Raw genomic sequence first — 24349 nt, 5'->3', positions numbered from 1 at the left:
CTCCAAGTACTTATAGAGCACATACCTGTTCCAAGCAGTCTTCTAGTCTAGATAATACAGAAGTGAGCAAAAATTCCTGCCTTCGTAAATCTCACATCTTAGGTAGGGAGGCAGAAAATGACGGAATTACTAAGCAAAATCCAGTTTATAGTGTTGGGAAAAAAATCATAACAAGGAATAGTGATAAGAAATGTGTATGTGTGTACTGGTATGTGTGTGTGTAATTTTGATGTGTCCAGGAACATCTCAGTTGAGGGGTGGGGGGGTGAGGAGGGGTAAGTCATGTTGACATCCAAACGAAGACTGTTCCAGGTGACAGGGACAGCATTTCACATGCCCCAGCCTGGAAGGATGACGTGCCGTGCTTGGGAAACCAGAGGAAGGTCGTGGAGTTGGAGTGTGGTTGGTGAGGAGGGGGAGGGGTAGGAGGGAGTTTAGGGAGATGATGAAACTCAGGTGGGATACGGCCTTGCAAGGCGCCTGAAGTTTCATGAAGTGTGTATTGTGAGACCTTTCCCCAAGTGCACACTTTTCTTTTTTTTAACATCTTTATTGGAGTATAGTTGCTTGACAATGGTGTGCTAGTTTCTGCTTTATAACAAAGTGAATCAGCTATACATATACACATATCCCCATATCCCTTCCCTCTTGCGTCTCCCTCCCACCCTCCCTATCCCACCTCTCCAAGCAGTCACAAAGCACCGAGCTGATCTCCCTGTGCTATGCGGCTGCTTCCCACTAGCTATCTATTTTACGTTTGGTAGTGTATATATGTCCATGCCACTCTCGACTTTGTCCCAGCTTACCCTTCCCCCTCCCCATATCCTCAAATCCATTCTCTAGTAGGTCTGTGGCTTTATTCCCATCTTGCCCCTAGGTTCTTCATGACCATTTTTTGTTGTTGTTTTTTAGATTCCATATATATGTGTTAGCATACGGTATTTGTTTTTCTCTTTCTGACTTACTTCACTCTGTATGACACACTCTAGGTCCATCCACCTCTCTACAAATAACTCAATTTCGTTTCTTTTTATGGCTGAGTAATACTCCATTGTATATATGTGCCACATCTTCTTTATCCATTCATCTGTTGATGGACACTTAGGTTGCTTCCATGCCCTGGCTATTGTAAATAGAGCTGCAGTGAACATTGTGGTATGTGACTCTTTTTGAATTATGGTTTTCTCAGGGTATATGCCCAGCAGTGGGATTGCTGGGTCGTCTGGTAGTTCTGTTTTTAGTTTTTTAAGGAACCTCCATACTCTTCTCCATACTGGCTGTATCAGTTTACATTCCCACCAACAGTGCAAGAGGGTTCCTTTTCTCCACACCCTCTCCAGCATTTATTGTTTGTAGATTTTTGGATGATGGCCATTCTGACTGGTGTGAGATGATATCTCATTGTAGTTTTGATTTGCATTTCTCTGATGATTAATGATGTTGAGCATTCTTTCATGTGTTTGTTGGCAATCTGTGTATCTTCTTTGAAGAGATGTCTATTTAAGTCTTCTGCCCATTTTTGGATTGGGTTGTTTGGTTTTTTGTTATTGAGCTGCATGAGCTGCTTATAAATTTTGGAGATTAATCCTTTGTCAGTTGCTTCATTTGCAAATATTTTCTCCCATTCTGAGGGTTGTCTTTTGGTCTTGTTTATGGTTTCCTTTGCTGTGCAAAAGCTTTGAAGTTTCACTAGGTCCCATTTGTTTGTTTTTAGTTCCATTTCTCTAGGAAGTGGGTCAAAAAGTATCTTGCTGTGATTTATGTCGTAGAGTGTTCTGCCTATGTTTTCCTCTAAGAGTTTGATAGTTTCTGGCCTTACATTTAGGTCTTTAATCCATTTTGAGTTTATTTTTGTGTATGGTGTAAGGAAGCGTACTAATTTCATTTTTTTACATGTTGCTGTCCAGTTTTCCCAGCACCACTTATTGAAGAGGCTGTCTTTTCTCCACTGTATATTCTTGCCTCCTTTATCAAAGATAAGGTGTGACCGTATGTGCGTGGGTTTATCTCTGGGCTTTCTATCCTGTTCCATTGATCTATATTTCTGTTTTTGTGCCAGTACCAAACTGTCTTGATTACTGTAGCTTTGTAGTATAGTCTGAAGTCAGGGAGCCTGATTCCTCCAGCTCTGTTTTTCTTTCTCAAGATTGCTTTGGCTATTTGGGGTCTTTTGTGTTTCCATACAAATTGTGAAATTTTTTGTTCTAGTTCTGTGAAAAATGCCAGTGGTAGTTTGATAGCGATTGCATTGAATCTGTAGATTGCTTTGGGTAGTATAGTCATTTTCACCATGTTGATTCTTCCATTCCAAGAACATGGTATATCTCTCCATCTGTTTGTATAATCTTTAATTTCTTTCATCAGTGTCTTACAGTTTTCTGCATACAGGTCTTTTGTCTCCTTAGGTAGGTTTCTTCCTAGATATTTTATTCTTTTTGTTGCAGTGGTAAATGGGAGTGTTTTCTTAATTTCACTTTCAGATTTTTCATCATTAGTGTACAGGAATGCAAGAGATTTCTGTGCATTTTGTATCCTGCTACTTTACCAAATTCATTGATTAGCTGTAGTGGTTTTCTGCTACCATCTTCAGGATTCTCTATGTATAGTAACATGTCATCTACACACAGTGACAGCTTTACTTCCTCTTTTACGATTTGGACTCCTTTTATTTCTTTTTCTTTGACTGCTGTGGCTAAAACTTCCAAAACTATGTTGAATAATAGTGGTGAGAGTGGGCAACCTTGTCTTGTTCCTGATCTTAATGGAAATGGTTTCAGTTTTTCACCATTGAGAACGGTGTTGGCTGTGGGTTTGTCATATATGGCCTTTATTATGTTGAGGTAAGTTCCCTCTATGCCTAAACTTTCTGGAGGGTTTATATCATAAATGGGTGTTGAATGTTGTCAAAAGCTTTCTCTGCATCTATTGAGATGATCATGTGGTTTTTCTCCTTCAGTTTGTTAATATGGTGTATCACATTGACTGATTTGCGTATATTGAAGAATCCTTGCATTCTTGGGATAAACCCCACTTGATCATGGTGTACGATCCTTTTAATGTGCTGTTGGATTCTGTTTGCTAGTATTTGGTGGAGGATTTTCACATCTATGTTCATCAGTGATATTGGCCTGTAGTTTTCTTTCTTTGTGACATTTTTGTCTGGTTTTGATCTCAGAGTGATGGTGGCCTCATAGAATGAGTTTGGGAGTGTTCCTTCCTCTGCTATGTTTTGGAAGTGTTTGAGAAGTATAGGTGTTAGCTCTTCTCTAAGTTTTTGATAGAATTTGCCTGTGAAGCCATCTGGTCCTGGGCTTTTGTTTGTTGGAAGATTTTTTTTTTTTTTTTTTTTTTTTGCGGTATGTGGGTCTCTCACTGTTGTGGCTTCTCCCTTTGTGGAGCACAGGCTCTGGACGCGCAGGCTCAGTGGCCATGGCTCACGGGCCTAGCTGCTCCGCGGCATGTGGGATCTTCCCGGACTGAGGCACGAACCCGTGTCCCCTGCATCGGCAGGCGGAGTCTCAACCACTGCGCCACCAGGGAAGCCCTGTGGGAAGATTTTTAATCACAGTTTCAATTTCAGTGCTTGTGATGGGTCTGTTTATCTTTTCTGTTTCTTCCTGGTTCAGCCTTGGAAGGTGGTACTTTACTAAGAATGTGTCCATTTCTTCCAGGTTGCCCATTTTATTGGCGTATAGTTCCTGGTAGTAATCTCTCATTGTCCTTTGTATTTCTGCAGTGTCAGTTGTTATTCTCCTTTTTCATTTCTAATTCTATTGATTTGAGTCTTGTCCCTTTTTTTCTTGATGAGTCTGGCTAATGGTTTATCAATTTTGTTTTATCTTCTCAAAGAACCAGCTTTTAGCTTTATTGATCTTTGCTATCGTTTCCTTCATTGCTTTCTCATTTATTTCTAATCTGATCTTTTTGATTTCTTTCCTTCTGCTAACTTTGGAGTTTTCTTGTTCTTCTTTCTCTAATTGCTTTAGGTGTAAAGTTAGATTTGAGATGTTTCTTGTTTCTTCAGGTAAGATTGTCTTGCTCTAAACTTCCATCTTAGAACTGCTTTTGATGCATGCCGTAGATTTTGGGTTGTCGTGTTTTCATTATCAGTTGTTTCTAGGTATTTTTTGATTTCCTCTTTGCTTTCTAAAGTGATCTCTTGGTTATTAAGTAGTGTATTGTTTAGCCTCCATGTGTGTGTATTTTTTTACAGACTTTTTCCTGTAATTGATATCTAGTCTCATAGCATTGTGGTAGAAAAAGACACTTGAAACCATTTCAATTTTCTTAAATTTACCAAGGCTTGATTTGTGGCCCAAGATATGATCTATCCTGGAGAATGTTCCATGAGCACTTGAGAAGAAAGTGTATTCTGTTGTTTTTGGATGGAATGTCCTATAAATATCAATTAAGTCCATCTTGTTTAATGTGTCATTTAAAGCTTGTGTTTCCTTATTTACATTTTGGATGTTCTGTCTGTTGGTGAAAGTGGGGTGTTAAAGTCCCCTACAATGATTGTGTTTCTGTCGATTTCCCCTTTTATGGCTGTTAGTATTTGCCTTATGTATTGAGCTGCTCCTATGTTGGGTGCATAAATATTTACAATTGTTATATCTTCTTCTTGGATTGATCCCCTGATCATTATGTAGTGCCCTTCTTTGTCTCTTGTAATAGTCTTTGTTTTAAAATCTATTTTGTCTGATAGAGAATTGCTACTCCAGCTTTCTTTTTATTTCCATTTGCATGGAATATCATTTTTAATCCCCTCACCTACAGTGTTTAAGTGTCCCTAGGTCTGAAGTGGGTCTCTTGTAGACAGCATATATATGGGTCTTGTTTGTATCCATTCAGCCAGTCTAAGTCTTTTGGTTGGGAGCATTTAATCCATTTACATTTAAGGTAGTTATTGATATGTATGTTCCTCTTACCATTTTCTTGATTGTTTTGGGTTTGTTATAGTAGGTCTTTTCCTTCTCTTGTGTTTCCTGTCTAGAGAAGTTCCTTTAGCATTTGTTGTATATCTGATTTGGTGGTGCTGAATTCTCTTAGCTTTTGCTTGTCTGTAAAGGTTTTAGTTTCTCTGTCAAATCTGAATGAGATCCTTGCTGGGTAGACTAATCTTGGTTGTAGGTTTTCCCCCTTCATCACTTTAAATATGTCCTGCCACTCCCTTCTGGCTTGCAGAGTTTCTGCTGAAAGATCAGCTGTTAACCTTATGGGGATTCCTTTGAGTGTTAATTTGTTGTTTTTCACTTGCTGCTTTTAATATTTTTTCTTTGTATTTAATTTTGATAGTTTGCTTAATATGTGTCTTGGTGTGTTTCTCCTTGGATTTATCCTGTATGGGACTCTGTGCTTCCTGGACTTGATTAACTATTTCCTTTCCCATGTTAGGGAAGTTTTCAACTATAATTTCTTCAAATATTTTCTCAGTCCCTTTCTTTTTCTCTTCTATTCGGACCCCTATACTTCGAATGTTGGTGCGTTTAATGTTGTCCCAGAGTTCTCTGAGACTGTCCTCAGTTCTTTTCATTCTTTTTTCTTTATTCTGCTCTATAGTAGTTATTTCCACTATTTTATCTTCCAGGTCACTTATCCGTTTTTCTGCCTCAGTTATTCTGCTATTGATTCCTTCTAGAGAATTGTTAATTTTATTTATTGTGTTGTTCATCATTGTTTGCTCTTTAGTTCTTCTAGGTACTTGTTAAACGTTTCTTGTATTTTCTCCATTCTATTTCCAAGATTGTGGATCATCTTTACTATCATTACTCTGAATTCTTTTTCAGGTAGACTGCCTATTTCCTCTTCATTTTTTAGGTTTGGTGGGGTTTTATATTGCTCCTTCATCTGCTGCGTGTTCCTCTGTCTGCTCATTTTGCTTAACTTACTGTGTTTGGGGTCTCCTTTTCGCAGGCTGCAGGTTTGTAGTTCCCATTGTTTTTGGTGTCTGCCCCCAGTGGCTAAGGTTGTTTCAGTGCATTGTGTAGGCTTCCTGGTGGAGGGGACTAGTGCCTGTTTTCTGGTGGATGAGGCTGGATCTTGTCTTTCTGGTGGGCAGGTCCACATCTGGTGGTGTCTTTTGGGGTGTCTGTGGACTTAGTATGATTTTAGGCAGGCTTTCTGCTAATGGGTGGGGTTGTGTTCCTGTCTTGCTAGTTGTTTGCCATAGGGTGTCCAGCACTGTAGATTGCTGGTCATTGAGTGGATCTGGTTCTTGGTGTTGAGATGGAGATCTCTGGGAGATTTTTGACATTTCACATTATGTGGAGCTGGGAGGTCTCTTGTGGACCAGTGTCCTGAACTTGGTTCTCCCATCTCAGAGGCACAGCACTGATGCCTGGCTGGAGCACCAAGATCCTGTCATCCACATGGCTCAGAATAAAAGAGAGAAAAAAAAAAATGAAAGAAAGAAGAAGATAAAATAAAATAAGATAAAGTTATTAAAATAAAAAATAAGTATTACAAAATTTTTAAAAAGTAATAAAAAAAAGAAAGAATGAAGAGAGCAACCAAACCAAATAACAAATCCACCAATGATAACAAGTGCTAAAAACTATTAAAAAAAAAAAAAGAAAAACAAAGAAAAAAACCGGACAGACAGAACCCTGGGACAAATGGTAAAAGCAAAGCTCTACAGGCAAAATCACACACAGAAGGATACATATGCACCCTCAGAAAAAGAGAAAAAGGGGGAAAAAATATATATATATCTCTCTCATTGCTCCCAAAGTCCACCTCCTCAATTTGGGATAACTCGTTGTCTGTTCATGTATTCCACAGATGCAGGGTACATCAAGTCGATTGTGGAGATTTAATCAGCTGTTCCTGAGGCTGCTGGGAGAGATTTCCCTTTGTCTTCTGTGTTTGCACAGCTCCTGGGGTTCAGCTTTGGATTTGGCTCCGCCTCTGCGTGTAGGTCCTCTGAGGGCGTCTGTTCTTCGCTCAGACAGGAGGGGGTTGAAGGAGCCGCTGATTCAGGGGATCTGGCTCACTCAGGCCGGGGGGAGGGAGAGGCACGGATGCGGGGGCGAGCCTTCCGCGCCAGAGGCCGGCATGACGTTGCGCCAGCCTGAGGTGCGCCGTGCGTTCTCCCGGGGAAGTTGTCCCTGGATCCCGGGACCCTGGCAGTGGCGGGCTGCACAGGCTCCCCGGAAGGGGGGTGTGGATAGTGACCTGTGCTTGCACACAGGCTTCTTGGTGGCGGCAGCAGCAGCTTTAGCAGCTCATGCTCGTCTCTGGGGTCTGCGCTGATAGCCACAGCTCGCGCCCGTCTCTGGAGCTCCTTTAAGCGGTGCTCTGAATCCCCTCTCCTCGTGCACCCCAAAACAATGTTTTATTGCCTCTCTGACAGCTCCAGACTTTTTCCCGGACTCCCTCCCAACTAGCCGTGGTGCACTAGCCCCCTTCAGGCTGTGTTCACGCCGCCAACCCCTGTCCTCTCCCTGCGATCCGACCTCCGAAGCCCGAGCCTCAGCTCCCAGCCCCGCCCGCCCCGGTGGTTGAGCAGACAAGCCTCTCGGGCTGGTGAGTGCCGGTCGGCACCGATCCTCTGTGCGGGGATCTCCCTGCTTTGTCCCCCGCACCCCTGTTGCTGTGCTGTCCTCTGTGGCTTCGAAGATTCCCCCCTCCGCCACCCGCAGTCTCCGACCCTGAAGGGGCTTCCTAGTGTGTGGAAACCTTTCCTCCTTCACAGCTCCCTCCCAGAGGTGCAGGTCCCGTCCCTATTCTTTTGTCTCTGTTTTTTCTTTTTCCCTACCCAGGTACGTGGGGAGTTTCTTGCCTTTTGGGAGGTCTGAGGGCTTCTGCCAGCATTCAGTTGGTGTTCTGTACGAGTTGTTCCATGTGTAGATGTATTTCTGGTATATCGGGGGGAGGAAGGTGATCTCCGTGTCTTAGTCTTCCGCCATCTTGGAGCTCCTCCCCACATGCACACTTTATTTCTCATGGCCCTAGGAGCATGACTAATCATTTCTTTTTCTAAGGGCTGCTGGCTTCCTCCCAGTGGGCTGTGTCTCCCTCTCTCCCTCCCTTTTCCTTCTTTCCTTCCTTTTCTCCTTTCTTTTTGCCCCATGTTATTCCTATTTCTTCTTTCACAGTTTATCCCAGCACAGTCTCTCATCTTCATTTACAAACCCTTTCTTCCTGCCCATGATGACCCCGGCATATCATTTTTCTGAAGACATTGTATTTCTCACTCATTCTCAGGTCATATGAGAACTCGGGCATTCAGTAAATACTTGGCGGCAGGAATGACAAGAACGGGGCTTTTCTCTTTCTATATTTCAGGCCCAGTCTCTGATTTCCAGCTGCTTCCCTTCGTCCTTGGCTCCTTTAGTGCTTTTGATGCACGACAGAAATCAGGCTCTCACCTTGTAGACTGTAGGTCCCTCTTCTGCACTTTTTTTTTTTCACTTGGCTTCTGCATGCCAAGAAGCACACCTTTGTGCTCACCCTTCTCAGTTACCTCTGGGGCTGTCAGAGGCACCCTGTCTTTGCTCGCTCACCACCTTCACTTTGTCTTTGCTTCCCTTTTGCATCTCTGTGTCGGTCTAATTTTGTGTACCTCCTTGGTGGTTTTTTTGGTTAGCTCTCTAGTGGAGTACAGGGTGGTTATAGAACCCTGGATTTATGGATCTAGAAATGATTCTGTGTAGTCCAGCATCACCTAATACATGAACAAACAGTGCTTTCCTCATGACCCCACATATATGAAGGCAGAGGGCCTGGGCTCGTAGTTGTGTTGTCATTTTTCTCACGTGCATTTGCTTTAGGTGCTGTTTCTTCTCTATGGCAAAGGAATAGTGATGTGATCTTCAGGTCACCCTAGGTGCCTTGTCACATTGTTTTCCCCATTTTTTACTCTACAGGTGATATTCAGAATCCTGTTTTCTCTGGGAAAAACTTTCTGGATAACCCCAGCCCTTCACTCTTGCACCTTGCTCTCAGCTACTTAATCCTTCGTGGTTACTTACTACTACTTACTTACTTACTTGATATTAACCCAGTATTGCCTAATACATATTTGTTTATGCATTTATATTCGCATTCATTTATATTTCTTGTTTCTTCAGTTAGATTGATAGATGCTAAGGGCAGAGCATCTCTCTCTCTCTTTCTCAAAATCTTTCTGTTATACCCACCATGACACTTAATGATTTTTTTGAAGTAAGTGCTCAATAGTATATTTTAAAAATGATCATGGAACATGATCTTTTTACTCAGCTTTAAAATTCTTCTGTTTACTGCCCCCCTCCAATTGGAACTCTTGCTATGTCATCTTTAAGCCTAGTGCAAGCATGGATTCCTGTCCCCTACTTTTGTGGGGAAGGCTATTCATCATTATTGACTCAGCAAAATCAACTTTGATCTCTCATTTCATTTCCTCTATGTTTACTTTTCTTGAAATATTCCCCAGGATATTGTTTGTCTCCATAAGCACATTAAACCAACTTGTTCTTTATGATTTTTCCTTTCTCTGGGTTACCTTTCTTTTTCATACCATTATTCACACACAAAGAAAGCTTTTGCAGCTTGTGTGCCTTGATTTTCTGCAAATATCAATTTAATAACTGTTGTACCTTAACAAAAAGTGATTCTTATTCAGTAATATTTTTCAAATCTGATACAAAAGTGATATCTACTTCTTGTGAACAATTTGGAAAACTCACCCATTGAAGTAGCCTGGAATATAATACAGCTTCCCAGAGTTAACTATGTGTGTGTGTGTGTGTGTGTGTGTGTGTGTGTGTGTGTGTGTGTGTGTGTGTGTGTGTGTGTGTGTGTGTGTGTGTGTGTGTGTGTGTGTGTGTGTGTGTGTATGTGTGTATGTGTAGTCTGTTTTTCTTCATAAATATATATCCTGTCTTCTAACTCATTTTTTTCTATGATAAGTTGTTTCTACCAATAACTTTTTACGTTGTTTGTCATATTACTAAAACTATGCTTATTTATTGGATTAAATATTATATTTAGAAAATATGTAAATAAGAAAAAAATAAAAATTGCTTATAACCAAGTACTCAGGATTACCACTATTTAAATTTTCATCCATGTAGCATATTGTGAACTACATTACATGTCATTATATTTTCCACTACATCATTTTTAACATACTAGGCCAATATGCTAGGACAATATTTTATCCTATGTTATATTGGGTGATTTGTTTGGTCAAATTAGATGATTAAATATTAGTTTCCAATATTTTTCCTTAGAATTCTGTAGTTAGCGTTGCTGGAGAAATGTTTTAATTTCACATTCCTGTTTTTTTTACTCTAGGTAAATTAGTGTCTTGAATTGAATTGCTAGACTATGATATGTGTTGCTATTTGTCTTCCAGTTAGCTTACGTTAGTTTACATGTGACCCGGGTATATGGAAATGCCTGTTTACGTGAGATCTTAACAGTACAGAGTTTTACCTCAGTTTTTTTTTTTTTTTGCTTTTCCAAATTGTATGCATAACAAGATATCATATTATTTTATAACTTTATACTTCCTGAAATAACAATGAAATTAAACTTTTAAAAAGGGTTCTAGGTTATTTCCCTTCTTTTGTGAATTGCTTGTTCTCATTGATTAGGGTATTTTTTTTTCTGTATTTTAAAGAGATCCTTCTATATTAAAATTGGTAACTCTTTGTTGTATAGGTTGTAAATGGTTTTCCTAGTTTGCTATAAACTTACCTTTTTTATTTCTTCATGATGATTCTTGACATGCAAACACTTTTTTAGTTAGTTTATGGATTTGACATATGTGCTCAGGAAGAGTGTTCTATACCTGAGACCAGATGAACATTCACTATATTTTATATTAATTGTATTTTATTTTTTTAGATTTAAATGTCTGCCATATTTGACAGTGAATTGGGTATACAGTGAGAGGTATGGAGTGTTTTGTTTTTTTCAAAATGGTCCAAACTGCATTTTTTTCCCTGTAATCTATTGTACTTCACAGACTTGAAGTTTATTTTGTATAATATGTGTACAAAATACTTTTACAGGTTTACATAGTCTCACCCCCTTTTCCCCTCTATTTACTTTGGTTATTTAATTTAATGCAACTTTCTTCATTTGATTCTTAGCCAGGTTTATTTTTCCCTATCCAAGATGTTGGCCCATTATGCCTTTGGCATTTGTATAATAGGGGAATTCTTCTTTTTCCTGTCCCCTTGCCCCACCCTTGCCATCCCATCCTTAAATTACAGAGGGCCATTCACTGTCCTTGTTTGAAATTTGAAGACATCTTGACTTTCTACCATGGTAATCTAATGAAGACTTTTGCATTTGGTGCGACTTTGTTATTTCAACTTAAAGCTCTTCTTTTCCCCCCTAAAATGTCCTAAGACAATTTTTCTTAAGTTCATTTTGTACCAACCGCACCCCTTCCATTTTTCCCTTTTAACCCTGAAACATTCCTTTGGCTCCTTGTCAGTCTCAGATTGTGTTTTGCTTTTCTGTGTTTCAGTTATTACCTCGGCCCCCTTTTCTCTTCTTTGTCTACGCCGTGTGTGTCATCTTCACTGTCTTTGTGTCCAGTGCATTGTTACCTCTCAGTGCCTCTTATGCAGGCTCAGCTTCCTGTCTTGTCCACGTTACACATCCTGTGATCGCTTCTAACTCCGTATGCGTTATATAGCCTTAAATGTGGGCTTCGTAGTAACCAACTTTTCTCCTTTTGTGTGGTACAAGTGCTGTATTTTTCTCTGCAGACAACTGATTCTCTTTGTGTCTCATCTATTTTTAAGTCTTTCAATTTACCCCCAGGTTACCTTTAATCTCCTCTCCGTATCTTGGCTACTTCACTTGATCTCAGTGTCTACCCTGTCTGTCAATAATATTCTGTTCCTTTGTCCCAGGTAGTTCACCAGATTTAAGACTCTTAGTGTTTGTCTCTCTTCAGGTAAGTCTTCTTTTATTTTTTGACACTCGTGAGAAATGTGGATGTTTTTCTTCTTTATACAGTTGTCCTTATTTTCTATGTCACCCTTCAATACATGATTTATTTTCGCCTTTACTGTTTTTTTTTTTCCCATTTACTTTCTCTCTGTATTGTGAACTCTCTTGTATTTCCCATCTCAATTTCTTTTTATTCCGTGTCTCCTGTCACCTTAGTATCTGAGGAGCATTACGTTGATCCTTAATCCTTCACATATTGTTGCAGCCAAGTTAAATCATCTTTGCTTTTGACAGATGGTCCACTTTTCCTTTTAAAAATCACAGTAAATAGTCTTTTTTCCTACTCATTTTTTAAAGTGATGGTGCGTCTGATCTTCCTTTTGTACCTCATATCCTTTTATTTTGCTTCAGTTTTAGTGTCAGGCATCTGTCACCCTTTGCACTTCTTAGTGATTTATGGATTCTGTGTTTCTCTCTTTTAAATATTTGAAACATATTGGTCTTTAATAGATTCAGAGTGTATTATTTTCTTACTCCTTAAATACTAAATTGCCATAGTGATTAAAAAATAATCTGTTCAATACATACTTAAAGAAACTTATTAGCATGCCAGGGACTATGAGGGATACATAAGAATGGTTTAGGGGAAGCTCAGTCCGGACCAGATCAGCTAGGGAAGCCTTTAGGGGGGTAAGAATTGGAGCAAGTCTAAAAGAATTAGTAGGTTTCAGATAAGTTAAGAGGAAGAGCGAATGTCAGGCACCACAACCTTTCTTTTATGGTTTAGAACAATTCACAGTTTTGGAGAAAGACTAAACCCCAGTGATTCAAAGATAGTCAGACACTAACAATCATCAGCATCTCAAGTCCATTTTTTTTTTTTTCAGTGAAGAGATTGAGGGAAAAAACAGAGTGAATTGAAAAAATGACCTCATTTGACGACGCAAAGATTCAAAGCTTTGCAGTGATTTGTCCCAAATGGTTAGAGAGCTACACCCTCCCTTCAGTTATCACTATTTTTTCTTAATTTATAAATTGTTATTGTCAGGTTTCCACTTTTAATCTATTGATACTATGTTAAATTCATCATCCACTAATCTATAAATCAATGAATATTGCTTGATAAAATGTAATCTATAGTAGCAGATATGAAAAGGACTGCTTTCGGGGAGTTTTTAGTCTCTTGTGCAAGCAAGTAATTGAAATTTTAATTTTGAGTAGGAGAAGAATATACAGTGAAATGTTACACTGTACAGAAAAGCTCTCAGGCTGTTTGAAGTCAGAAAATACAAAAATTAGTGATGGTGGAATTAGTCATTATGCAGGTACAAAAATAGAGTTGGGCCTTGAGGGGACTGGATAAGTAGAAGAGAGGAAGAGAACATTCTAAGGAAATCTCTCTAAGGATCAATATGTGAAGATAATTACATGTCTTGGCACATAAAGTCAGTGGGGTTTTTTTTAAGATTTTTTTGATGTGGACCATTTTAATTAATTAATTAATTTTTGGCTGCATTGGGTCTTTGTTGCTGCGCGTGGGCTTTCTCTAGTTGTGATGAGTGGGGGCTACTCTTTGTTGCTGTGCGGGCTTCTCATTGCAGTGGTTTCTCTTGTTGCGGAGCATGGGCTCTAGGTGCACGGGCTTCAGTAGTTGTGGCACATGGGCTCAGTATTTGTGGCTCATGGGCTCTAGAGCACAGGCTCAGTAGTTGTGGCATATGGACTTAGTTGCTCTGAGGCATGTGGGATCTTAGTGGATCAGGGCTCGAATCCTTGTCCCCTGCATTGGCAGGTGGATTCTTAACCACTGTGCCACCAGGGAAGCCCCCATGATGTGGATCATTTTTAAAGTTTTTATTGAATTTGCTACAATATTGTTTCTGTTTTATGTTTTGGTTTTATGGTGGCAAGGCACGTGGGATCTTAGCTCCCCGACCAGGGATCGAACTCGCACCTCCTGCATTGGAAGGTGGAGTCTTAACCACTGGACTGCCAGGGAGGTCCCGAAATCAGTGGTTTGTATGATGTGTATATCCATCCATTTGTTCATTTATTTAACCATCCAATACTGAGCATGTATCACATGTCAGGTATTCTTTTAGGCTCTGAGATGCAGTGGTGAACAAGACAGACAAAATCTTTGGACAAATAGGGTTTAGATGCTTGGGGAGGGACACTCAATGAAAAATCAAGTAAGGAAAGGGGCTGATAATGGGGACTATAGTTACTAATACTTTATTGCATATTTGAAAGTTGCTAAGAGAGCATATCTTAAAAGCTCTCATCACAAGAATTTGTAACTGTATGCAGATGGATGTTAAGATCATTTTGCAATATATACATATAGTGAATCAGTATGTTGTACACCTGAAACTAATATGTTATGTCAGTCATACCTCAATTAAATAAAATTTTCACATTGCAAAGCCAAAAAAAAGAGAAGGAGGCTGATATTAAACAGGAGAAGTACTATGAAGAAATTAAACCATGTGATGTGACACAAAGAGAGAGAGAGAGAGACTGGGGAAGGAATCGAGTTAGTGTGGGTAATTGATCCGGAGCTGCCTCTAAATCATGAGGAGTCAGTCTCATGGAGATGTGGGGCAGCAGATTCCAAACAAAGGCAGAAGCTTCTAGGCAGGGCTTAGGGCAGAAATGGGTTTGGATTTGTTGCAAGAATGGAAAGAAGGGTCGTGATTGGGATGGAGAGTAGTAGGAAATCAGCTATGAGACGGTGACTTGGGCAAACCATAGGAGCCTTGCTGGCCATGGTAAAATGCCTGTTGGCCACTGGGTGTACAACTCTGGGAAGAGTTTGTTCAATATTTTTGCCCATTTTTTAAAAAAAGTATGGTTTTCCTATTATTGTCCTGATTGAGGTTCATGTAACTTCTTAAATCTGAGACTAGATGTCTTTCATCAGTTTTATAAAAATTTTCAGGCAAAGTCTCTTAATATTGCTTCTGTCTAATCCTTTTCTCTCCTGGAACTCCCATTACATGTACGTTATACCTATTCACCCTGACTCATGTGTTTCTTAAACTCTTTTCTGTATATTATACCCTCTAATCTCTTTGAGCTTAGGTCTATTTCTGTCACATTTTTCATCCAGTTTACTAACCCTGTATCCTTTCTGCTATTTTTTTAAATTTAATTTTTTCAGTTCTGTGATTTCTACTTGATGATTTTTCTTATCGATTCTGGTTCTCTAGTGAACAGGTCCAATTTTTTCGTCAGTTTTTCTGGCACATATTAAATAGTTATTTTAGTCTATTTGCTTAAACACATTATATAGTTAAAGTCCATGTCTCGTAACTTCAGTAACTGTACTCCCTCTGAGTCTGTGTGTATTTACTGTTTATTTTTCTAATTGTGATCACTTAGTCTACTTCTAGGTGTGCTTGATAAGTTTTGATCGAATGGTGGGCATAGTGTGCTGACAGTTTTAAAATCTTCAGGTAATACTTCCTTCTTCTGGAGAGGATTTGATTTTTTTCTCAGGCAAAAAGAAGACAGTCTGATCACCTTTAGTCAAGTCCTTTTTGAGTCTGCCTTATTCTTAGGGTTTAGCCCTTTACGGGTCTTTACTGAGTGGTCGGGGTGTCTGTCATAACCCTTCTTCATCAGGTGATCTTGAACTCCACGTCCAATCCTGGGAAGTTGCTAGTATTTCCGTTTGGCCCTTCGCCCTCTTTTTTTTTTTTTTTTTTTTTGCGGGCCTCTCACTGTTGTGGCCTCTCCCGTTGCGGAGCAACAGGCTCCGGACGCGCAGGCTCAGCGGCCATGGCTCACGGGCCCAGCTGCTCCGCGGCACGTGGGATCTTCCCGGACCGGGGCACGAACCCGCGTCCCCTGCATCGGCAGGCGGACTCTCAACCACTGCGCCACCAGGGAAGCCCTCTTTGCCCTCTTAAAGTTACTTTCTGTTGGCTTTTGGCAGCTGTCCTTGTACATGTGAAATTAGGAGTTGGCCAATGCTTCTAGGAGCAATTTCATTTAGATTTTGGTTTCACATGTTTTTAGTTCTCTTTTTCTCCAGCATCTTGAATTCTCAAATTCTGTCTGCTTTATAGTCCTTAATTCATTCACCCCCTGCACCCTCCCAGTCTAGTGAGATACTTCCAAACTGTAGGCTACTTCTTTCTGGTACATCCCTATGACTAAAACTTCAAATGAATTCATACCTCTGCGGACAAAAGCCCTGGCACATGTATGACTTATTTCTGTGAATTTCCCTTTTCCCTGGAATTTTGGTCACTCAAGCTGTCTTTTGCACTTTCTGATTTCTTCTAGTAGCTGGGTTTTTTTGTTCATTCTGTTTTGTTTCATTCTGGTGGATAGATTAGTCAGGTAGCAGCTGCTCCATCATACCTAGAAGCAGAAGACCCCCCTCCCCATCATCTTTTAAATAATATTACTTAGGGCTTCCCTGGTGGCACAGTGGCTGAGAGTCCGCCTGCCGATGCAGGGGACACGGGTTCGTGCCCCGGTCTGGGAAGATCCCACATGCCGTGGGGCGGCTGGGCCCATGAGCCATGGCCGCTGAGCCTGCGCGTCCGGGGCCTGTGCTCCGCAACGGGAGAGGCCACAACAGTGAGAGGCCCGCGTACCGCAAAAAAAAAAATAAATAAATAAATAAATAAATAAGAATATTACTTAGTACTCTTATGTATGTGACATTGAACCCCTAAAGTACTTTGAGTATAGGACATATATCTGTGTGACCAAGAGAGCTCATCACCCTGAACCCTTCCAGAATAGGAGATGACTCTGCCCTAAAGACCAGCCCCTACTTTTCCCCTTAGACTGATACGAAACTAATTTGGGGCAGTATTGTAATATTTTGTTTACATATTAATCATAAAATATCTCTAACTACTTAGGTTCATTATCAAAACATAGTTGCACATTAAAGAAATTGTTTAATGATAAGGAATGAACATATGCATCCATTATCTAATTTTGATTTTCTGGGTAAGACAAGGTAGAAATAGATTGTCCAGTTAAATACTGGACACCTGGCAACCCCAGGAAGAAACAACATGGGCAGTGGCCTGGGGTAAGAGAGAGCTTTACATATTTATGGAGCCCAGGGATATACTGTATGACTGAGGAGTAGAACCTTGAAAGAAAAGGTAGCAGCAATGAGCAGGGCTCTGGTTTTTGGAAGTCAATTCCAAGAGATTGGATTTTGACATAAAGACAATGGGAAGCCATTTAGAAATATTTTAAACAAGATTTAAAGGTTAAGATTACTGTATTTCTATGTGATAAATGGGTTGGAAGAGGAAAGAAGAGGAAACAGTTCAGGAGACTCGAACAGTGGTTTGGTTTATGATGATGTCAGTGTAGATAGTGGAAATGATTATATTCAGACCTACTTGGGAAGCATAAGGGGCTTGGTGATTGACAGTGGGAGTGAGTGAAAGGGATGGTACCCATCTTCTAACCTGGGAACCCGTAGAGGAGATAGCTCTCTTACTAAAACTAAAGCAGGAGCAAATTTTCAGGAGACAATGATGAATTCAGTTTTCCTTATGCTGGGTTTTACGCACAATGAGATATTCAAGTGAGAGTGTCTAGCAGGCACTCAGATAAATATTTTGGTGGTTGGGAGAAAGATCTGGACTATGGATATAGGTTTAGGGCCATTGGCGTGGAGGTGTTAACTGAAGCCATGGAGGGAGAGAGGAGATTTCAGGCAAGCGTGGAAGGATTAAGGTGGAGCAGGAAGGAGAGACAGACTCTGAAGAACACCAACAACGCAGGCATGATCAGTTTAGGAGTAAGAAGACGTGAGAGTGCAGGAGGTGAGCATAATGGAGGCCGAGGGAAGAGGGTTTCAGGATGAAGATGGTTTCAGGTTCCGAACTCGGGATATGTCAGAGAATGTCAAGAACCATGAAGGATCTGAGATTTTACTCTATTTGCAAGCTAACAAATAAGTCTGCCACACTTTCCAGGACACTGAGAGAAGACATGAGATTCTTTTTTTTTTAATTTAAACATAGTTTATTTACAGTTTACAATGTTGTTAGTTTCAAGTGTACAGCAGAGTGATTCAGTTATACATACACGTATGTATGTATATACTTTTTCAGATTCTTTTCCATTATAGGTTATTACAAGATACTGAGTATAGTTCCCTGTGCTATACAGTAGGTCCTTCTGTTTACCTATTTTATATATAGTAGTATGTATATGTTAATCCCAAATTTCTAATTTATCTCTCCCCCAACCCCTGCCCTGCTATCTCCTTTGGTAACCATAAGTTTGTTTTCTATATCTATTTCTGTTGTGTAAATAAGTTCATTTGTATCATTATTAAGATTTCACAAATAAGTGATACCGTATGATATTTGTCTTTCTCTTTCTGACTTTTTACTTAGTATGGTAATCTCTAGGTCCATCTGTGTTGCTGAAAATGGCATTATTTCTTTTTTTTGAATTGGGGTGTAATTACTTTACAATGTTGTGTTAGTTTCTGCTGTACAACGAAGTGAATCAGCTATATGTATACATATATCCCCTCCCCCTTGGACCTCCCTCCCATCCCACCCCCATCCCTCCCATCTAGATCATCACAGAGCACTGAGCTGAGCTCCCTGTGCTATACTGCAGGTTCCTTCTAGCTATCTAGTTTACACATGGTAGTGTATTTATGTCAAACTTAACCTCCCAATTTATCCCACCCTTCCCTTCCCCCCACTGTGTCCACACATCCATTCTCTATATCTGTGTCTCTACTCCTGCCCTGGAAATAGGTTCATCTGAACTATTTTTCTAGGTTCCACATATATGCGTTAATATATGAAATTTGTTTCTCTCATTCTGACTTCACTCTGTGTGACAGACTCTAGGTCCATCCACCTCACTACAAATAACTCAATTTTATTCCTTTTTATGGCTGAGTAATATTCCATTGTATATATGTACCACATCATCTTTATCCATTCATCTGTCTTTGGACATTTAGGTTGTTTCCATGACCTGGCTATTGTAAATAGTGCTGCAGTGAACATTGGGGTACATGTGTCTTTTTAAATTACGGTTTTCTCAGGATATATGCACAGCAGCAGGATTGGTGGGTCATATGGTAGTTCTTTTAGTTTTTTTAAGGAACCTCCATACTATGAGTAATATTCCATTTTGTCTGTGTATGTGTATATATATATATATATATATCACATCTTTTTAATCCATTCATCTATCGATGGGTATTATTTAGGTTGCTTCCATGTCTTGGCTATTATAAGTAGTGCCGCTATGAACATTGGGGTGCATGTAACTTTTTGAATTAGAGTTTTCTTTGGATATACGCCTAGGAGCAGGATTGCAGGATCATACGGTAACTCCCATTTTCAGTTTTTTAAGGAACCTCCATACTGTTCTTCATAGTGGCTGCACCAATTGACATTCCCACCAACGGTGTAGGAGGGTTCCCTTTTTCTCCACACCTTCTCCAGCATCTATGATTTGTTGACTTTTTAATGATGGCCATTCTGACTGGTGTGAGGTGATCCCTCGTTATAGTTTTGATTTGCATTTCTCTAATCATTAGCCACGCTGAGCACCTTTTCATGTGCCTGTTGGCCATCTATAAGGACGTGAGATTCTTGAGTCAGAGCCAGAGGACTTAATTGTGGCTGAGCAGGCCACTTGAAGTGCATGTTTGCATCTGTTCTCCTTGCCCGCCCGCGCAAGCTCCGTGGGGGGCAGTGGAGAGTGGGTCTAGGTGGATGCTACACACACAGTGAGTTTGTTTCACAGCTGTGGATCTCCGAGCTTAGGAAACCCCAGGCTTTTAATGTGGACCATAAGCAGACGTGCCCAATTTTGCCCAAGAGACTTACCTTCATTATACTGGGCAGTGACTAATCTGCCCTCTGCCTGGACAAAGTCTTTATCTTCCAAGAAGTTTCCATGTACAAAAATCTTTGAAAAGGGATTCCAGAATGGAAGGCTCTCAGTGCCTTTGCTCTCAAGATGTGTGAAAATGTGAGAAATTCCTGGAGAATTGTCACCCATCAAGGGGAGAGAGAAAAATAATTACAAACCCAAACTAATATTTATTTAACATATTTTGTGCTGTACACTGCACTATTATTTCTCTCGTTTACTAGTCAAAACTACTCTGTTAGGGGCTTCCCTGGTGGCGCAGTGGTTGAGAGTCTGCCTGCTGATGCAGGGGACACGGGTTCGTGCCCCGGTCCGGGAAGATCCCACATGCCGCGGAGCGGCTGGGCCCGTGAGCCATGGCCGCTGAGCCGGCGCGTCCGGAGCCTGTGCTCCGCAACAGGAGAGGCCACAGCAGTGAGAGGCCTGCGTACCTCAAACAAAACAAAACAAAACAAAAACCAAAAAAAAAAAAAAACTATTCTGTTAGGTAACTTTACTTATTGTTATCTCCATTTTATAGATAAAAGTCGATACTAATGGACTTGCCCAGAGTCTCACAGCTAGGAAATGGTAAAGCCATGATTTGAAATCAAACTTGACTTTTCAGCCCTACCGTGCCCTGATTCACAGTTTAATCAAAAAGGGTCTAAAACATGTTTGTTGGCAGCAGTAACGTGACAGCCACTGGTGACTTCATTGAGAGTCATTTCAGTGGAGCAGAATCCAGATTGCGGAAGTGAGCACGAACAGTTTATTTGAGATATTTGACTGTAAAGAGAGGGTAGGAACAAAGCAATCAAGAAAGGATTTTTGGGGCTTCCCTGGTGGCGCAGTGGTTGAGAGTCCGCCTGCCGATGCAGGGAACACGGGTTCGTGCCCCGGTCCGGGAAGATCCCACATGCCGCGGAGTGTCTGGGCCCGTGAGCCATGGCCGCTGAGCCGGCGCGTCCGGAGCCTGTGCTCCACAACAGGAGAGGCCACAGCAGTGAGAGGCCCGCGTACTGCAAAAAAAAAAAAGGATTTTTGTTTTTTCTAATTGGGAGAGATTTTTGCCTGCTTGTGTGTGAGAAGGTGCTGGTGAAAAAGAGGAAAAGATGGAGTGCAGGAGCAGGCAGTTGTCAGAAAAGAAGGAAGGCCAGGGAAAGAGTTCAGTGCATTCCTGGGGAGATAGGAGAGCCACCTCCTCCATTGTTGCGGGAGGATTATGTCGCTGTGCTGGAGTTGAAGCACTTCCTAGCTGATGGCGTCTCTCTGATCTGTGAGGTGGGAAGGGGAGATGGTCTGCTGAGTTAAAAATGCAGCGGACTGAAGAAAGTGGCCTGTATTTTGAGATCTGAGAAGCTCTCTGTGAAGGACCGGTGAGAGAGTCCTCAAAGAGATTAATGTGAGTTTCACTGCTGAAATGGACAAGCTGGGCCACTGGGTTTATCAAGGTCAAGATTTGCCAGGGGGAGAATAGGGGAAATAAGGGTATTGAAAAAAAGTGTGGTTGATGTCATGGGCCGTGACCTCTACGCTGGACAGGAAACGAAGTGAAGGCAGTGGGACGCTGGTACATAAGGAGGAAGCACAGGGGTGGCTGAGGGACGTCAAATCCTGATAAGGTAAACTCTGTGTGGTGAAGTAATTGAGCGCGCAAGCCGGAATAAATAGGAGGTGGGGCTCCCGTTTTTTTTTTTTTTACAGTGAAGTTATGTCTCATTTGCCATCAAAACCATAACCTCTGCCTCTTGACATCATGTCAAGAATCTTACGATCGTACTCGGGAGAGCTTGGGAATGCAGCCCCGGAATCTTTCTTTTTCACTGAACAGATGTTGACGGGGGCAGTGGCTACTGCAGGCACAGATAAAGTGCTTTGGGAGGTTGCCAGGAAGAGGAATGCAGCCAGGATGGAGCACCTGAATTATAGGAAGCTCTCTGTAGAGGGAATGAGGTTTCCAAGGCAAAGAAGATGTGTGTTCTCAGAGAGTACTAAAATACTAGTGTTGGCTAACGGTGGAGCACGCCGGGGCTCTTTCCATGGCTTGGCTATCACGAATACAGCTGCAGTGAGCCTGGGGGTGCAGAGGTCTCTTCAGGATCTGATTTCGTTTCCTTCAAATCTGTGCTCAGAGTGAAAGTGCCGGGTCATACGGTAGTTCTGTTTTTAACCTTTTGAGAAATGTAAACCTCCATCCTGTTCTCCACAGCGGCTGCACCAATTTACATCCCCCTCAGTAGTGTGCGAGGGTTGCTCTTTCTCCACATCCTTGCCAGTACTTGTCATCTCTTGTTTTTTGGATAATAGCCATCCTGACGGGTGTGAGGCAATAACTCATTGGTGAATGTGGTCAGAGGGTATAGTTTTCCACTTAGAAGATGAATGAGTCCTGAGGATGTCATGTACAGCATGGTGACTATAGTTAACCACACTGTTCTGGATATTGGAAAGCAGCTAAGAGAGTAGATCTTAAAAGTTCTCACCACACACACACACACACACACACACACACACACACGACACATATACATTGTGACTATGAGAGGTAGTGGTTGGGTTAACTAACCTCATTGTGGTAATTATTTTGCAATATATACGTCAAATCATTACGTCTCGTACTCCTTAAACTTATACACTTTTATATGTCAATTACACCTCGATGAAGCTGGGAAAAAAGTGAAGCCTGCCTGTTCTCAGGATCGGCATTAGATACAATTATTGACGTGAGTAAAGTTTTGATGTAAGTGGGGTTTCTTTCCATTTGCCCCTTAACCCCCTCTTCTGTGCTTCTTTCCAGTTTTTGGTAACCTTTCTCTTGATTAGATACCCAGAGCACCCTTACCCCAACCTCAGGGCTGTATTGTTTTTTAGCTATAACTCAACTCAGGGATAGTTTTCAGGCTTTACCTGTTGCATATGATTATATGGTGAAAACTTTCTCTTGAAATTTGCTCTTTTCTTGTAAATTCTTTTTTTCTGTTGTTGTCTTAGTACACTCTTCAATGATAAAGATGATGGTAAACTTAATTTAAAAACTTACTTTTATTGGAGTATAGTTGATTTACCATGTCGTGTTAGTTTCAGGTATACAGCATAGTGATTCAGTTATACAAATATCCATTCTTCAGCTTCTTTTCTCATATAGGTCATCACAGAATATTGAGTAGAGTTCCCTGTGCTATACAGTAGGTCCTTGTTGGTTATCTATCTCATATATAGTAGTGTGTGTCTGTTCATCCCAAGCTCCTGATTTATCCCTCCCTCCACTTTTCCCCTTTGGTAACCATAAGTTTGTTTTTGATATGTGTAAGTCTGTTTCTGTTTTATAAATAAGTTCATGTGTACATATGAGTGATGTCATATAATATTTGTCTTTCTCTGTTTGACTTCACTTAGTATAATAATCTCTAGGTCCATCCATGTTGCTGCAAATGGCACTGTTTCGTTCTTTTTTTATGGCTGAGTAGTATTCCATTGTATATATGTGCCACATCTTCTTTATCCATTCCTCTGTCGATGGACATTTAGGTTGCTTCCATGTCTTGGCTATTGTAAATAGTGTTGCTATGAACATAGGGGTGTATGTATCTTTCTGGATTATGGTTTTCTCCAGATATATGCCCAGGAGTGGGATTGCAGGATCATATGGTAGTTCTATTTTTAGGTCTTTAAGGAACCTCCATACTGTTCTCCATAGTGGCTGTACCAATTTACATTCCCAGCAACAGTGTAGGATGGTTCCCTTTTCTCCACACCCTCTCCAGCATTTATTGTTTGTCGACTTTTTGATGCTGGCCATTCTGACTGGTGTGAGGTGATAGCTCATCGTAGTTTTGATTTGCCTTTCTCTGATAATTAGAGATGTTGAGCATATTTTCTTGTGCTTTTTGGCCATCTGTATGGCCATTTCTTTGAAGAAATGTCTATTTAGATCTGCCCTTTTTTAAAAAAATCTTTATTGGAGTATAATTGCTTTACAGTGGTGTGTTAGTTTCTGCTCTATAACAAAGTGAATCAGTTATACATGTACATTTGTCCCCATATCTCTTCCCTCTTGCGTCTCCCACCCTCCCTGTCCTACCCCTCTAGGTGGTCACAAAGCACCGAGCTGATCTCCCTGTGCTATGTGGCTGCTTCCCACTAGCTAGCTATTTTACGTTTGGTAGTGTATATATGTCCAAGCCACTCTCTCACTTCGTCCCAGCTTACCCCGAGAACAGTATGGAGGTTCCTTAAAAAACTAAAAATAGGACTACCATATGACCCAGCAATCCCACTCCTGGGCATATACCCTGAGAAAACCATGATTCAAAAAGAGTCATGTACCACAATGTTCATTGCAGCTCTGTTTACAATAGCCAGGACATGGAAGCAACCTAAATGTCCATCAACAGATGAATGGATAAAGATGTGGCACATATATAAAATGGAATATTACTCTGCCCAGTTTTTGTTTGGGTTGTTTTGGGTTTTTTTGACATAGAGCTGCATGAGCTGTTCGTATATTTTGGAATTTTAATTTGTTTCACTTGCTGTTGCTCTGCATTTCACATGGTACTTTTTCAGTCCCCTT

The sequence above is a fragment of the Lagenorhynchus albirostris genome, chromosome 2, assembly GCF_949774975.1.
Source record: "Lagenorhynchus albirostris chromosome 2, mLagAlb1.1, whole genome shotgun sequence".
Classification (NCBI taxonomy): Eukaryota; Metazoa; Chordata; class Mammalia; order Artiodactyla; family Delphinidae; genus Lagenorhynchus; species Lagenorhynchus albirostris.
The sequence above is the reverse complement of the archived record's forward strand: the minus strand, read 5'-3'. Positions refer to the sequence as shown.